General features: G+C 39.1%; 1 protein-coding gene across 6 annotated transcripts in view; it reads left to right on the top strand.

Moving 5' to 3' along the window:
* The window catches only part of LOC107076482 (uncharacterized), a 139281-nt gene that overhangs the window by 58575 nt on the left and 62427 nt on the right, over positions 1 to 18279 (top strand). The gene's annotated exons all lie outside the window — the stretch shown is intronic.

Here is an 18279-nt window from a genome sequence, read left to right as displayed (position 1 = left end):
ACATACTGTACTTGTTTATGTGTATTGCTTTGATTTAGATGATATTACAGTGAGTGATCATGCACTCTGCAGGTACTGTTGGTAGAGTTTCTCTTAAAACATAAGATCAAAACAAAATGATAAGGGGTAAGATCAGAAACATTTCAAGTAATTTACTCACCAAACTTAAACATATCTTCAGTGCTTGTAACTGGTATTTTAAGAGTAGATATAGTAAGTTAAGCTCTTGTGGAAGTTGAGTGGCTATGTCTCACAGGAGAAAAGATAGATTAATTTTTAAATATAACAGATCAATTTCTTTTATTCAAAGACAGGAAAAGCACAAAAAAGACACTCTCGTGTACCCTTTGGTCCTTGCCATTGGGTACTTCCTTGTAGACTTTACACTAGTGTGATAATCCTGACTGAGAGTTTGACACAGACTGACCTGTTACAGGGTAAACACTGCAGACAGAAATAACTGAGGAAATAAATAAACACATGAGCAGCTTGTACAATATAAAGAAATAAATACTATATAAACAATTGTAGCTTTCATTCAATGGTGCATATTTTATCAATGGTTATATATTAATGTGGAGAGAGTAGCGGCTTTTAAATTACTCCATGTGCACCATGTCACTTAATTTACTGTATGTGCAACATCAGGTTCACTCAGCATGCCATGCAGCTATCTCAGGGACTGTCTTTTATGTATGTAAGAGATTCCTCTAGGAATAGAAAGTGCACTATTTTTTAGGAAAAGGGGTAAGTCAAGGAGAAAACAGTTTAAGAGTGAAAAAGGCTATTCTTAATAATATTGAACCAAGAAACTCACTTGCCTTTCTACAAACCATCTTATAGAAATTTGGCATTTGGGTTTGACACTATTAAGGTTCTGCACCTTTACTATGAATTTAAAGGGATACCAAATGAGTTGTTTTTATATTTGGTAAAAGACATTTAAAAAAGTAGCTGAACAAGTGTCCTTTTAATTTGTTTTCATTTCGATTGAAGTTCACTCTTTCATCACCTTTTTTTCTTTTGTTCAGCACATTATCTTCATGTTCCTAAGTAGTGTGTTTTTAATTTACACCTGTGCATTGCATAGAAGCACCAACTGGGCTAGGTTTAGTGTTAAATAAAAATAAATCATTTACTCGGCTGGGAGAAGGCTTTGACATTTCTTTCACTTTGGTCTGCAGTTTGATTGACCACACTCTTTGTGGTGAAGTGTTCCCATACTCCTTTGGGAATAGGGTGAAACTGTCTGCTTTTGTAGTGTTTTACTTTTTAGTTTCCCAGATGGTTCACTTGATGTGCTTGATTTTTCTTCATTAAAAAAATCTAAACATTTCTTAAAAAAAGGTTTTCATGTGTTCAAATGCCTGTTTAATATTTATGTGCATACATAAGATCAATACAAAGGCCTTTTATACTAACTTAATGTTACTGTGATTTAGTGAATTTTAAAGTAAATAGTTACATCAGTGAACATGAGGCACAAGTACTGAATTGCAGCATTTTCCCCAGATACAAACGTTTCCCTTTCATTTTTTTAAAACCCACAGTGGAGATACATTTGAAAAATAATTTGAGACTGATGAGACACCTTTATGTATTAATATAGGTTTTGTTCTTTCAGGGTTCAGAAGGAAATAAAATATGTTTTTCCATGTTAAGTGTTTAGACTAGTTAGGTAGGGTATTTTAGGTAGGGTATTTTATTGTTTTCTAATGATTTAATGATGTTTTTAACAAACATTATGAAAAGAACTAAAACTGTTAGTAAAAACTGTAAAATAAACACAGATCACTTGATTTTCTGTTATTTGTATTGTGTTGTTAAAGCAATGTGTTGGTAGGAATTCAATGTAATGTCTCACATCTGATAAAGGAGAATTCAGTGTGAAGTACATTGAATATGCATCAGTTTATAAAAACACGTTTTACGGTGATGATTAAATATCTTAAAATTCATATTAAGCCTATTTAGGATGTATCTGGAATAAGATATGAATTTACCTATATTTGCAAATGGATTTAAGTGGTGAATAATGGTGTATTTAATTCCTGTGGCTACAGTGTATTACTATAAAAAGCAAGAAGAAAAAGAGTTTTTAGTCTTTCTGAACTGAACTTCCTCTCCTCTGTAATTCTACATTCTCTGTAATCCTCAGTGTCTCATTAGAGGACACATTTACTCTTCAAAATAATCCACAAAATTTCTCAATGAAGCAGGCTTTGAGGGATAGTTTTGCTGGGATCTAAAGATCAATCTCTCACCAGAAATTTGAACTGGTCTGTCACATTTTTGTTAAAATTGATCAGAAAATATTTAACTAAATATAGAATTCTTGTCAAGAACAGTTCTTTCCGGGCCCTATGCAGACAACTCAATCCAGAATAGTGAGGAAACACTAGGAAAAAATCATGCAGGAGATGGGTATGGAGACAGGGGGGGCGTGTCTTAGGTGTGCAGGTGTCCAGGGGAAGTGAGTCTGGGGCGAACAATCCAAGACAAAGTCCAAACAGGAAACCAAAACAGAAGCATAGGTCCATGGCCAGGCGATCCATCCAGGGGATTAAAAACCAGGAATCGGGTCGGGACTGGCGGGGGGGATCAGGAGCATAAAGTTAAAACCATAATAGAGCCAGACGCAGCAGGAACCGGGCTCTCATGAAACAGAATTCAATGAAGAGCTTCGAATGACGTCTGCGTCTGGCTTTTAAGGGGGAACTGAAGAGGGGCTGGAATAAAGAACAGGTGCGGATAATGGGGCAGAACAAGGAAGGGCTGGAGCGCCCTTAAGAGGGGGAGTCGCGATCGTGACAATTCTGGCACAAACATTTTCCCACTTTTAATTGGTTTCAGAATCAGACTGAAATAGCACTTTTCTAAATACAGATTATTAGAGCAAGTTTTATAAACTAATTTCCTTTCTATTGCATTTAATAAAACAGTGACTAGGTTCTGGTATTTTTTCAGAAACTTTGTCCAGGAAGCCTGACATATGACAAAAAGATGGATTTATCATCAATAAAATATACAGTATACCTCAAACCTGCTCTTTGAAGCAGTACAATTAATTATAAAACAAATGCAGTTTACAACACAATCTTGAAAGAAAAACTCCAATCACCTATTCACCAGGTGAAACACTAGACTTCAGTCTTCCATTAATTGTTGCTTAAATGCCCATTTACCAGTCACACAACCATCACTAGGGAGTGAACATCTTCATGTAGTGCATAAGCATTACTTGTTCGGATATTGTCTGTATTTCCTGCAAATGCATCCATCCATCCATTTTCTTACCACTTCCTCTAATTCAGTTTCATGAGAAAGCCAGAGCTTATCCCTGCAAGCAACAGGTGCAAGGCAGGGTACACCCTAGGTGGGACACTCCTTCTCAGGGCAGACACACCGACACAAAGACAGACATGCACGCACTTTTCCTGAAAACGATTCATTATTATTATTTAAGTAATTCTAATTAATTTTTATTAAACATGTTTGAAAAGTAGAATAAGAAATATACTGAAGGACCTTTAAAAATTAATGACAGATCTGGAATAATATTTTGGTGTTTGTTTCCATCATTCTACTCACCTTGTTGCTATGGGTGATGTGAAATTTTGCATGATTCAGGCACTTATATATTGAAGGGTGGAGATGTGTCCTTGTAAATTACTGCGACTTTCAGTCTTTTTGGCATCCTTACTGTGTTAATGCAGGTGCTGGTAGTACTACTTTCATTAGAAACTCTATCTGCTGCCAGTCCCTTTATTAAACTGCACACTCAAATACACTGAAAGGCTGATTGTCATCCTGTCCTTTTATAGAAAAAGTAAATGTCAGTACAGTATATCTCCCTTGCCTTTAATGCCACCAAATTGTATTTATACACCTTACAATTTAAACATGACCACTCAATCCAAGCCTGATTAAACCAATCACAGGAAAAAGGCTAAACGACATGAAGTGTAAAGCCCAGTGACAACACTATATTGGTCTTCAGTATTTTATTGAAGGTATTTAAGTGCTATTAGGACAACTGTTAACACAAATTACAATGAAAATTGGATATTTTAATCTATTTTTGTTCAATTAGTTTCATAGACTGACTTTTGTATTTATTTTTTTAAATGAAATTTTAACATTATAGGTTATACTAAGGTTCAGTTAGTTTAGTTCAGTTGTTCGGTCAAATTGTAATAATGATAATATGAGGGATAATGTGCTTAATACTTGATGCTGGTTGTAGATCAGTGCTGTCATGTCCTCACCACCACTTACTGTATGAGGGAGGCTCCAGGGAGTAAATGCTACCACTACCACTGCTGCAGTGGAGGGTGAGGTGCTAGAAAAGATGTGCACAGTGCTGTGTGCAACCAATGAGCTTTCATAAGTAAGAAAGTGAAAGTGCGAGATTATAATTTGACCTCCACATAAACGTCTGTTCAATAACACAATTTCAGTTCTTTGGTCAAATTCTAATAATGACAAAATGAGCTGATATATATAAAGAGAGAGTGTACTTCATACTTTGGATTTAACTTACCTGGCTAATAAAAATATGAAATGGTCAGAGTTCAGCACTGTCATCCCCCCCCCCAGATTCACAAAGCTAAGAGCCAATCAGTTCAGCTGTGGTTTCGCTAGAACCAAGCAAAATGTTCATCTAGCATGAAGTGAAAGGGAAACACATAATACAGGCTTCAGCTTGTTTTGTCAAGTAGATTCTGATATGCAGAGCATGAGGAGAATGAATGATGCAGGTGACAGAAGTCAGCAAACAGGTGCCAGCACTAGCGACTAGGAGCACTGGCCTAGCTTGACAGTAGAAATCTCCACTGTGGTGGGCAGTGGAACATGTTACAGTGACTGGGAGAGTAGCCTGAGGCAGATGCAATAGCAGCACTGACTGTTAGACTGGAACTCTGTGGTGTCCTGGAAACCTGGCTTGGAAACTGGAAGGTAATCCTCCACAGATGCACCAAAGACGAATGAATGTGAGTGTTGGCTAGCACTGGTTAGTCTTTTCCCAGTTCTTTACCATTCTTGATGCAACGAGTAACAAGTACAGCCAAACAGGACTTGCTAAAGATGAGCATACTGTATTCTGAGCTGGATGCTAAAAAAGAATAGGAATATCAACTATGTGTGTGGTTGGAAACTTTCGGAGGGGAATCGGTCAAGGGCCCGACACCCACCAGTTGGACGACAATCATTGGGACAGGGTGGGGAATGGGAAGGAAACCTATTGCTGAAGTAGCCTAGGGCCCACGCGTTGGGGACAGCATGGAGATAAATAAAGATACCAGGGTCCAGACTGATACGTGCACTTACAACTCTGTGGCAGACTGGGAGTCACTGACCAGGGGCTCCTGAGGGGACAGAGAAAAGAAGGATTGGGAAAAAGGGAAAAGACGAAACAACAGATATAGATAAGATAAGATCACTTTATTTTTCTTTTGTCTTGATGCATACCCCAACCTGCTCTCCATGAGACACAAAGACAGGGAGAGAAGCTTGGGGTCAAAGCGCAGTGTCTGCCATTTATATGGCACCCCTGGGACAGCTGGGGTTAAGGGCCTTGCTCAGGGGCCTAACGGAGTAGGATTCCTCTGATGGCTTTGGGATACAAATCAGCAACTTTCCAGCCACAGGTGCAGATCCTTAGCCACAGAACCAGCTCACTGCCCCCATAGAGTGGAGCCATAGGTGCAGTTGATTGGACACTTGACCAGAAACAGGTAGAGAATGCAGAAGGAGAATGGAGTGGGCAATTTCTTGAAGAGACAGAGGAAAGGGGGGCATAGCCACAGTTTGGAGTTTCTGGAAGTCTTGCCGACATCTGGAGAACTGTAAGAAAAACACAAATGGATTGATGGGGAAGAGCTAGTTGTTTTCAGAAGAGGTGAGAATGTGACTGGTTTTGGATGGATATGAAGAAGGTAAGGTTTCAGCAATGATGAATGTGAAATGTTTCAAAATGCAACTGCAACAAAATGAAATATTGAGTGCTAGAAAAGTGCAGCACTGTGGTTGGCCAGGGAGCTTTTATACGAAAGTAGTGACATAGAGTGATATAGAATTTCATCTCCACCCAACTTCTGTTCAATGATACCATACTGCACAAATAAAGAAATAAAAAAACAACAATAATATTTATCATAATTGCCATGTTACTGTTTAAGATTAAACCTGTTTTTATGAAGTGTATTGATTTAACGGTACTATTTAGCTTTTCAAAAAGTGATTTGCTGTATGTCTCATTGCTTTCACATCTTCTTTTGTGAAGAAAAGTATTTTTATAATTGCAAACTGTATAGTAACAGTAACACTGCTTTTTAGTAAAAAAATAACAAGAAAGCTGCATATTATTTGGGAGAATAAATAGAGAATTGCAAGTACAATCTTTACTTCTTCAAACACCAGAGTTTGTTTTCTGTCGATCTGTCATGCTTGCTCAGACACTACTGTACACAAATAGTAGGGCTGCTGGAGACAGTTATTTCCCAAACCTGTTTAGTTGCTCTGCTTCAAAGTACTGTACTTTCTACATGTAAAATGTGTTAAATACACAGCATATTATTTCCCATTACATTGGGGATGATTAACATTTGTACACTAACAGTTGTAAGAAGTCTTGACAGACCTGTCTTAACAGTTGTAAGAAGTACTGCTTGTTGACTGTTGTTCTCTTTTAGTTCTTTTTCTTTTTGAAGAGTAGCCATCTACTAATGGAATATCACTACCTCCAGAAAACAGGACTGTGAGGCAGTGTTGCTAGTCTTATAATAGGCTAGTCATAGGTTCGACTCTGTCCACAACCCCCCTTTTCCTGAAAGGATAGAGTGCTAGCCTCTCTACAATTTCCCTCACGGCATCAATGATGTGTCTGTCTGTCTGTCTGTCTGTCTGTCTGTCTGTCTGTCTGTCTGTCTGTCTGTCTGTCTGTCTGTCTGTCTGTCTATCCTCGTACTCTTCCTTTTTGTTGCTTCAGACAGGTACAACAAGTTACTGATCTCTGTCATATATGTATCAAACTGGAATACACCCAGTTCACGGATTGATCCACATATTATGTTTTTTTCTGAAAGCAAAACAAACACTTGCCTTTGATCAGGCTTGAGTTTTGGTTTCTACTCCCCTCACCTCCCCCATAAATTTTAGCTTTAAGCTACCGTTTTTGTCAGGTGTGGGTTGGCTCACCCTTTCCCCTCATGTATATTTTCTTTTAAACCTACAAGATTTGAAAGTGTACTTTTTATCTTGTTCACTGCTGATTTCTGGACCTCTGGGTTAGTAATTGAGTCACACTTATTGCTGCCATCTGTGTTTTGCTTCCCTTGTGTTGCCTACAGTTATAGTTGCTTTAGATCCTTTTTTAAATTCTTTAAATTATCTTCTCTTAGAGTTAGGGTTTGTTCTTTTCTTCCTACCTGTTTTTCTTTCATGTTTGACAGCAAAAACTAAGAGAGCAAGGGGAAAGGAAAAATCAGGCTCATGTGTGCTTGGCTGCACTGCAATCCATACCACAGTATTTTCCATGCATTTACTGTCTGCTTCTGTATTTACCAATACTCTGGCTAGGTGTTCCCTGCGACACTCCAAAATATGCTAAGATTTAACTCAGTAACCTTCTGTGCATCTTGGTGCCACTCTGCCCCCTCTTAATCTAGTTGTACCCTTTTGCACCTTGATGTCAGGGTAGGCCCATGTGTATATTGTGTGTTTCAGCACGTATCAGTTTATCATGTGTCTCCATGTACCTCTGTGTTCTCTGTTCTTCCCAGTTCTCTTGTCTTCTCCCTTTGAAGTAGAGACCTCTGCACTTCACTGCCTATTGTGTCCTGTTATTTGGGCACTCCTTCTTAACAGCCCACTGGCTGCTGTCTAACTGGTTTGCTTACAAAAATTAGTGGGGGGAGCAATATATTGTGTTTTCCACATGTGATAAACTACTGGCTAATGTTACCTGAAGTAAAACATTCATGTGTCTTGTACCTGGACCCAGACCATGTGGCTAATACAATACACAATACTTTCGGCCTATGAAACAAATTGACTAGAAAGAGACTAAAAAAGTGGTTTTGACTCCAATCAATGGTAAGGGTTGTCCTAATAGTGTTTAATAGAGTTTTTGTTCTATATGCCACTTTTGAAAACTAGGTCTGTGTGCAACAATCCCATCACCCATCAGGTATTGCCAGAGTCCTCCAAGGTAGGCTCTATACCCCCTTTGGATATGGAGTCTTCCATTGTGGTCTTCCCTGCTCTGTATACATTTATCTCAGACTCTCACAGAGCTGTGCCTTTCCTCACCCAAACCAGGCCTGCAGGGTGCTAGCACTGTTCAAAGTAAAGCTCCCAGTCCCTCTATTTAAAGGCACAGGAAGAGATACAGGGAATTGCCATGAATTATGCATGCTACGAAATGACCAAGTGCTACAAATGACCAAGCCTGGCTACCCAGACATACTCTTCTTGGAGGCTATTTGCAGAATTTGATTCTACTGGAGGTAAAGCATCCATAATTAAAATACCATTGGATTTCCACTTGAGTTTCTTCCAGCAGCTGTTATAACCAGTGTTATAACAGCTGCTGTTATAACACTGGTTCCCAGGGAGAGAAAGGTATCCATCATGCTCCCTGGGTTCCCTAAGAAAAAAGGATGTCCTAGAGGTGTGCCAGCCCTATAATCTACAGCCCAAGGTGTTCCTATAAATACCCAATCCACTGCATTAAGGACAGCATTAGCACACTGATTTATAGCTACTCTCATTTTTCAGGAAACCAGTTATATGAGTAATTCTTTATCATTTCATTTGTTTTTGTGAACTATAAATGTATAAATGGACAAAAAAATTTCAAATACAAGATCTCTGCTACATGTAGGATGGATCAAGAGCCTTTACAGCTAAAAATGAACTGATCATACCTTTTCATTGTATTGTTCTGACATGTAAAATAGCTTTATGAGTAAGATGTATATTTGGAACTGATCATCTGCTCTGTTAATACAATCTGGACTATTTCTATTTTTATCCAAATAAGTGTTAGAAATAAAATACTTTAAGCTTTTTGTTAAAATAATAGAAAAAGGGCTCTGAATTGTGTTGCAGGTTCTACTGTATGTTTAGAAAGGGTCTCAAATAGTCATAATGGCAAATGCAAGAACTTCCAAAGCCATATGGGCCTGAAAGGAGACTTTCAGTACAAACTCAAAACCCAGGACCCTGAGTGGGGGAAGATTGACAAAGCTAGCATTCATTAAGTTCATAACTAGAACTAGAACTACAACTAGAACTAGAAAGTGAAGTTTCCTCACTAAAAACAGACAGAAAATGATGACACCTGAGAGTCAGCCAGTTAAGATCCTCACCTTGGGGTTGGATTTTGTCAGTTCAAGATCAAATCATGTGCTGACTGTGACCAGGACTCCTTAAGTGTAGAGATGTCTTTTGTCAGCCAGGGCGTTTTCAGCAACATCCCAGGCGGTTCAAGGATGTTAAGTGTCATTGAGATGTGTCACTGCTCTAATCAAGGTTAAAACTCCTGTAAGGTGCTATGAAGCTTGAAGCATATGAAATAAAAAATATCTTGGTTGGAGAACTGAGCAGAGGAGCTCATTTGTTTGCCCTGTTTGTTCCATAATCCCACAACCCTTAAGTGTAGAATGTTATCTGTTTTAAATGCACTAATCTGTAGTTTCTTATTTCTAGGTTCTTACATTCTGTCGGTGGACTAAGATATAAATAACCATTTGGGAAATCCACAGTATTAGTGAAAGGAAAAGAACAGACACAGCCAATCTCTTACACAAGAGTCTGCAATTTTTTATAAAATAAAGCTTATGTCCTTTCATTTCGATTCATGTGAATACTATTTTTAAATGTGTACTTCAAATTTATTTTTATTCAAAAGTACATTATGGTTCACTAGGAATAACAACACCCAAGAATTACAGTAAGTGTACTGAAATGGAGCTCTTTTAGTTAAAATTTAGTTTAACCTGCTTGGCTGAGGGCTGACCTCCTGGCCGTAGGACTCCCTGCAGAGTGAGTGGTGACCAAGGGGCAACTGCAGAGAGGGAGATGGGGTGGAGGAGGGATGAAGAAATATGTACAGTATATAAACTCCATTGGATTTCAGTTTTGCAGTACTGCCAGGCAATGCCTAGGAAGCATGTACTATATCTTTCCATCCAAAGTCAGACTTTGTTAAAAATGTTAATTTACTTTGCTTTGAAATATTTTGATTTTATTTTTTGGCACTTTTAACTTAACACATCTATTTATGTAGGAATTAAAATGGATTGCTATCCAGCAAAAAATAAAAATGTTAACCAACAATATGAGGGTTATTGTTTGCTTTTTAGCTTTACATAGCTGATTCATCTATGATTATAATTATAATTTGATTATAATTCAAATTGATCATTTTTTTGTTTTTAGTTTTAGCAGATGCTTTGTTCAAAGATGCTGATATTTGTTATTTGCAACCAGTCTTCAGGAGTAATAGAATAATGTGAAGTAATTAAACTAAAATGTCAGTTGAATTTATTTGAAGTTTTTAAGTCAATTAAAGAAATGCTTTCTTGGGCCTCATAAAATGCCATATATATTGATCAGAATGCTTTATACAATCATTTTGAGGTTACATTTACTTTTGAAACTTGATCTTTTGGAATTCATAATGTATTGATCGTTGTTGTAAAGCACAAAACACAGCAACTAACAATGATATTTCTGAAGGGGGTTTTGCTAGGTAGTCAATACATATTATTTAATGATTGGTGCAGTTGCTTTTCTATTGTAGCCTTAACTATTATCTATTATATGCAAAAAAGCTCTAAGCAGAATGTTCAATTTTTCTGAGGTTTATATCACTAATAAAATAGGTACTCATGGTCCTTCGTAAAGCTTTTCTAGTCTTATTAGATTATATAAATGTTTCTTGCAGCAGAATTGACAAATTTGTGGTAGTCTGCTTGGTCTACAGTCATTCCAAGGAACATAGCTCTCTGTGTCATCCTGCCAAAGTTGCCTTCCACTTTTCAGATGGCGGATATCTTTCCCAGGGAAGTCTTCCGAATTCATTGATTTCTATCTGACATTACCTTCGGCTGAGGTCTCCAATTTGTCTCTAGATTCTGGGGGGATTTCTGAAAATGACAGGATCAAAGTCAACTAATACTTGGGATACCAAAAAAAAGATTACTCTGGACAGTAATGGTCAGGTGGAGTGTCAACAAGGACTCGGGCACCAATCTGTGCTGCCTTGTTTCAGGATTCCAAGAAGACTGGGATCTGCTTTTACCCTGGACAAAGCTCTTCAGAAACATTCTTGTTAATTCCTCCACAGGGACATCTCCTTTCCAATGCTTATTATCATATAATCCTCCTCTACTGACCATTGACAGATGTCCCTGTAGCCAATAATGCAGCTAGGAATCTGCAGGTCATCTGGGAGGCCCACTTGAGGTCCAAATAATTTTTCAAACCATCATAGACTTGATTCACCTTCTTTGGTACCCTAGTAGAAGGTGTAGGTATTCACAAAACATCTCTGTCTACACATTCCATCAATGAAGCTGACACTGAGTTTTATCAGCCACTTCAGGATCACTGAACGGATTAATCCTGTCACATATCCTTTAGCCATTTCTCAGTATTTCAAACGTCGCCTTTCTTCAACATACCATATTTCACTCTTGAAACTAGTTTAGCTGACTCTCACCTACTTCTGCTGAAACTATTTCTCCTCCATTTGAAGGGTTGCGGGTGCATTCTGGATTCCTGCCAGGTCCACTGTAATTACATGATATGGGTGGACATCTACACCATCTGCTCACAATTAAGGATCACTTACCACTGGATATTTAAGACCTGTTCCAACACTACCCTCCTGCTTAGTCTTAAAGCTTTGTCTCTGTCTTGATGTTCCTCTGGATTTCCTAAGTTCTTGGTTTATTTTTGTTTTTGACTTGAGAACCTAAAAATGCAGGGATACCAAGTTAAATCTTGTTCCCCCCAACAAGATAACAATGTGCTTCTGTCATTCTGTTTGTTCAGACACAATTTAATAAGTTATTTTTATGACCAGCACCACCCCCCAGGGAATGGAGGCTGACACTGTAGGGGTTATGGACCCAAGAGCTGGGTGTCACAGTCCAGGGGGAGCAAGACAGTGGAGCAAGACAGGTGGAGCAAGACAGGCTGCAGGCAGCACAGGCACAGGCAGGTGGACTGGACACTGAGAAGGGAAGTGCAGGGATGGGGAAGAGCTACTTGGATGCAGAGTTGTTCTTTGTACAGATGGCAAAACACGCCACAGGGGTCCAGCCTCCAAGGCCTGGCAGAATACTCAGTGTCAGGGCTATCCCTCTGGAGGGCACCAGGAGCCAGGCTGATTCAAGGAATATACCCTCAGAGAAGTTTTCTCCAGAGACCAGCCAGGTACTGTATGTGCTGTCAGACTGCTCTCTTGGAGTGCAGTCCTCCAGAAAAGCACCTGGCTCCAGTAGGGATTAACAATTCAGGCACAACCTGGACTGGGTTAAAGGAGTCATCCGATGAAGACGGGTCCAAAGTGGAATCCCATTCTCTGGTCCCCTCTTAGGAGCACAGCTGTCCAGGGAGAGCCCAGACTAAACAGGAGAACAGAATGCCAGGAATAGGAAGGGCTCCACAGGGACGCTAGACGGTGGTTCAGGAGGTAAATTGCTGCAATGTCAATGCTGGAGTGCCAAGGAGAGACTGAGCAGGGTATAAATATACTCAGAGCAAATGCTGCCGTAAAGATCTCACAACAGCCAGGTGCTCTGCATAAGCTGTCTCCATGGTGATCAGGGCAGAGCAGAGGCAGGGCCACCATAGAGCAATTGTTATTTCTGTCTCTGACTGTCAGGTGACTTCTTGATTCTGATCCTATGCAGCTTTCAGGACATCCACTCATTTCACTCCAGAGTGGATGTTAAACAGCTTTTACATCAGCAAAGAGACTGATGTGCAGAGGGTGCTTTGAGGTGTACAGCAGTGAATTCCCTCAGTGGATCTGTGCATCTGTGTACATAAATCCATGATAGTTCTCAGCTGCAAGTCCCTGCAGGAAGAGTGGTGTCTGCAGCTGTGGCTTCTGAGTTGAGAAGTTCCTTGCTGGCTTTCCTATCCTTTTTTGGGGGAGAGAATTGTCTGGGTAAAGGAGTCACATTCATAGGGGCTGTGTAAAAACATTAATTTATTACTTGAAATTCTAAAGAAAATGGGTGCTGTTTGTGGTTTGGTGCTATTCCATCATCTCAACCAGGCACCATTAGAAGCTTGTTGAATATTTTTAAACTGTATTACAGATTACCAATTTTCACAGAATCCAATTAAAAGAGGATTAAAAAAAGTTGCTTTTACTTATAGTGGTTTCTCTGAAAGCCAGTGAGGTTAATAATGATTTTCTATTTCATTAAGAGGTTTTGTTATGTTTTAATGTAGTGATACAGCTTGTGAGCAGGTTGTGAAGAGAGGGCCCTGCAAGAGTGCAGGACGTCTCCAGCTGTTCTGTGTGAGTGTGCCCTCCAGCCCCTCAACTCTCCCCTCCCACAGCCCTCTCCTTGCTTGGGTCTTGCTCTCAGTCAGAAAGCAAGCAGCAGCTGCTGCTGATTTCACTTAAAATAGTGTCAGTGTTTAGTCTGGCACTCGGCTGTAGGATAGATTGGCAACTGGGTCAAACAAAGTCACTCTCTTGGCTCCTTTTCCAACAAGCTTCTGCTAGTTGTAAGGTAGTAGCGTGGGCTAGGACCCTTTCTTCCTCTTCACTCAGGTTTTTAAAAAATATTTCTCCTACCCCCTGCCACACCACCCCGTTTTTTTAACCTGATTCCCCAGCAGCAAAACAGAAAATTATAATTTGGAGTCTGAACTGCAATTTATACAAAATTGGTGTGTTTTGGTCTTGAAAGTTGACACCTCCAGGCTTTCAGCATGTTGCAGATACCTTTCTGTAACAGAGCAGGGGTTTGTACTAGATTGATAAGCAAAGGGATTGGGAAAGGTGAGTTGCTCCTTTTATTTTTCATTTCTTAAATTTTTTTATTAGCACATAGAAAAAAAACTGATTTCTTTATACTAAGTCCACTTATATTTAGCTCATTGCCGCTTGTCTTGGAGAATTTGGTTCTGTCAAAGGTGCAATGACTGGGATTTCTTTATTGTTTGCTGAAAAGAGAAGAAAGAAAACACAATGTTTCGGCTGTGGAGCCTTCTGCAGGTGTGAGAAAGACCTCACACCTGAAGAAGGCTCTACAGCTGAAACGTTGTGTTTTCTTTCTTCTCTTTTCAGCATGGAATAAACCTAGTACTTGTTACTTTGCAGCCTACACATGCTGACACAGCTAGTGGGATTGTGGGATTCATTTACTTTATTGCTAAGAAAATATTATTTCAAATAAAATCTTTCCTTTTGTCAAACCTTCTATAGTGCAAAGGCATTTAGATATGATAAAAACATATTTAAAAATTGTTATGATGTGCTAAAATAGAGCTGTTTCAACTTAGATAAGTGTTTAGGATAAGTTCATCTGATATTTCATTGATACAGCCTGTTGATCCACATTTATTCTTACTGCTTAAGGCAATGTTCAATTAGTGGAGAGGCCCCTTGCACATGAAGTTGGCTGAAGGCCAATGTTAACTTCCCCTTCAGCAAGCCTTAAAAAAAACTCATAGCACTTCATCAGACATCAGACAAAATCATGCCTGAAAGCTGCCAAAACCAGTTGTGTAGGCTTATCAGAAAGAGAAACACTCCACATTCAAAGTTAATCTTTCAACCAATTTTACATTCCCTTCTAAGAAAGTGGTGTTGCTTCAGTAATATATAATAAGACTCACATAGCTAGTCTTCTTTCAACTTCTTCTGCAGCAGGTGGTTAACGTTGAAATGTATGAGACAGATGTTCCCTTATTAAAAATTCCACAGTAATGTTTCATTCTTTGATATAAAAGGAATATAGTGCCTTTCACTTTCTTGGATTCAAAATACTTTATAAGTTACAAACCAATAAAAATAATAAGTAAGCTTGTATTTATTGCACAACATATCAATTAGTCTGCATAACAGGTCTTTAAGAGTTGCTAAAAATATTTCAGTGTAGTACTTCAGGTACAATTTCTTGCAAAAACATACTATGATACATTTGGCATACTATGATCTCTGGCAATACCCTCAAAGGATGCTGTAATGATATGATGGTGTGAATGTACTTAATACAATTAAAAATTGGATCAGTGTATTACAGTAGGAGTACTATTTTGGCTACTAGTAATCATACATGCAGAACAATTAGATATGTACACACAGAGATTAAAAGAATAATATATACAGTTTTATTAATACAATAATAAAATTGATCATTAAAACTATCCATCCATTTTCTAATCCCTTCTTACAATTTAGGGTCATAAGGGATCTGGAGCCTATCCTGGCAAACAATGGGCAGAAGGCAGAATATACTCTGGCTGAAACGCCAGTCCATTGCAGGGAAGACACACACACTCACACCTAAGGCCAGTTTTCCCGGAATCAGGTTAAACTACTATGTTTTTGGACTGTGGGAGGAAACTGGAGAAAATTCACATGAACACAAGGAGAAAATACAAACAACATGCACCCCAGGTCTTGGTCCCAGTGCAGGGAGGCAACAGTGTTAAGTATTGTACTGCTGTTTCCACCCACCATTAAACCAGTAACAAACTAAATATGAATCAACTTTTGTGATACACAAATGGCTGATCAATCACTCAGGCATTTCAAGTGCTAACTAATGCAGGGATAAATATATTAACTATTGTACTCAGATGAATGTTAATCAAGTTTGCAAACTCACTGTAAAAACAAATATTCATTCAAATATTCAAACATTCATAAAATCAAAGAGGACAAGTAAATATTTAAATGTTCATCTGCCAATGATGGCATAAGTGGAACTGACACTAATTCCTGATTTTCATGATTTATTTTTTTAATCCTGGTCAGTTATGAAGTGTCACGGACGTCCAAAGGGACTAACCATGGGAAGCAGGAGAGCGGAAAAAGACCCATATGCATAGCGGCGAGACGGGTAAAAGGCCCGGGCTCATTAGTGCAAAGAGTTCAGGAATGCCGTATAGAAACCTATGCCCTCAGGGAGCGGACGTGGGGCGCCCTGGTGCTAGGCGGGTCTCAGGACATCCGAACGTCAATGCTGAGCGAGGACAGAGTACAAGACCCGGAAATATATAGCCCAAGGGAAAGAGAGGGACAGGAAGGACAGCAGACTGGAAACTAGGGACAGGACAGAGAAGGAGCGCCCTCTGGCTGCAGAGGGCGTGACATAAAGTCCATGATTTGCTTTGTCTTAACGAAGGCTCCAGGACACTTAAATGCAATACAACTTTCACATAATAAACTCACCGTCCAATTTCACAGTGATGCTTAACATCATACTGATGAACATGTCCAAAAAATTTCAATTGTCATTTCTTCTGACCATGAGACATAGCTCCAACTGTCATTCAGGTATAGTTTGGAAAATATGGGTCACTGCTTTTTGTTTCTGGGTCTCAGAAGAGACTTCTTCCTTACGATGCATGCGTAAATGTGACACTCGTACTGTAGGTAACAGTGAATGTTAGTTTTTGGAGACCGAAGACGTCAGATTATGTTGCCTTTAGATTTAGAGTTTCCTTACTTGCATTCTCTTCCTGGCAGGATAGCTATTATATCAGAAGCTTTATTTTTTTCAATAATGGAATCTTTTAGATTCTTTTATAACCAACCCCCAAATTAGGGAGGTCAATGACCATTCGCCTGCAGTCTAGGGAGCGCTATCTGACCTTAACTTGATGGTGTTACTACTAGATATCTTTATTTTGTGTTACCTCCTTTTGTACAGGAAACTTTCAGAGACCTTTAAATAGTTCAGGAGGCTTCCTTTCCATTGCACTTCCAAAGAAAACACTGTTATTGCTGATTTGGATTTTTATTTTTAGAAAAAAAACTCTACTTAAAGGAATAAGTATGAGGTATGAGGTAAGAACAAAAGTAGTCCTTGTGTTTTCAGTTAATTATGACAGATGTGACATTGCTCTGTGCAATGCTTTTATAAATATAATATTATTACAGATGTTACTCTGACCACGGAGAGTGAGGATCTTGGTTTTACATCTCATCCAAAGGACGATGCACAGTATTTTTACACGGTATAGTGTCCCCATCGATTTACTGGGATTTTAGGACTCCCACAGACCGCAGACTCCTACTGGTCCCACTAACACCTCTTCCAGCAGCAGCCAGTCATGGCTCACCCACTGATCTTCAGTGGAGTTCCAGTAGTAAAATGCAGGGTGATATGACTGCAATGTAATCTATAGTGCACAGTTTCCCTTTCTTCACTATCCTAGACTCTGAAGTATTCACTCCATCACCTCCTTCACTCATCACCAGCCCTGCATCTGGCTGATCCTGTTTGGCCAAAGACACTTTTCTATAATCAACCACGGTTTCCCTGACAAAGCAGTAGCTAGGTTTGCTGTTTCCTACCTCTCTCTTCAAGACCACGTATCTTTTGCTCTACAAAATCTAAGACATAAGAAAATCTTTCCATTCATCCATTGTGGTGTCTATAAACCTTGCTGTTCAGCAGTGCACTACTTTCTCATTGGGCCTTACAAACAAGTTCCTCATGTAGCCTACCTGTCCAGGACCCGTGGTGCACTTCAGTATAGCCTATTCTATCTCTTCCTCAAGACCTCAAGACACCTGTTCACTAGCATAATGCATCTCTAGCAATGAGATCCCTTGCAGAACCTAGATATAAACAGTTTTCCCCAACTTGTCTCATTAGCCTCTTTAGGCACTTATGCAGGTAATGTTATACTGTCTGAGCAGAAAGGGTAGTTCTTGTTTGATTATTGCATCACTACAAAGTGGTGATGTAGCCCTGTGTAGAGCTACTGTAAATAGTACTTAAATTGCATTGGTTTATAAGTCTACACATGCATAACAGGTGTGACTATTTCTGCATTTGTGTTAATATAGATACAAATTAAGATTAATATGGACAACTGGGAAGTTAAATACACATACAATAACTTAAAATAATTTTTCATTTGACTAGTCATGTGGTCAGTATGAAAATAGAAGCTCATAGGAAATCCACATCTTTGCTGCAGGCTGTGTTGGTGGATCAGAAGGTGACACATTCCTTCTGGCCAGAATTTCTAAGTGAACACTACAGTATAGTGACCAGGGAC

This window comes from Lepisosteus oculatus, chromosome 5 (assembly GCF_040954835.1).
Source record: "Lepisosteus oculatus isolate fLepOcu1 chromosome 5, fLepOcu1.hap2, whole genome shotgun sequence".
In the NCBI taxonomy this organism is placed as follows: Eukaryota; Metazoa; Chordata; class Actinopteri; order Semionotiformes; family Lepisosteidae; genus Lepisosteus; species Lepisosteus oculatus.
Note: the sequence above shows the minus strand (reverse complement) of the source record. Positions and strands in the feature narration are given on the sequence as shown.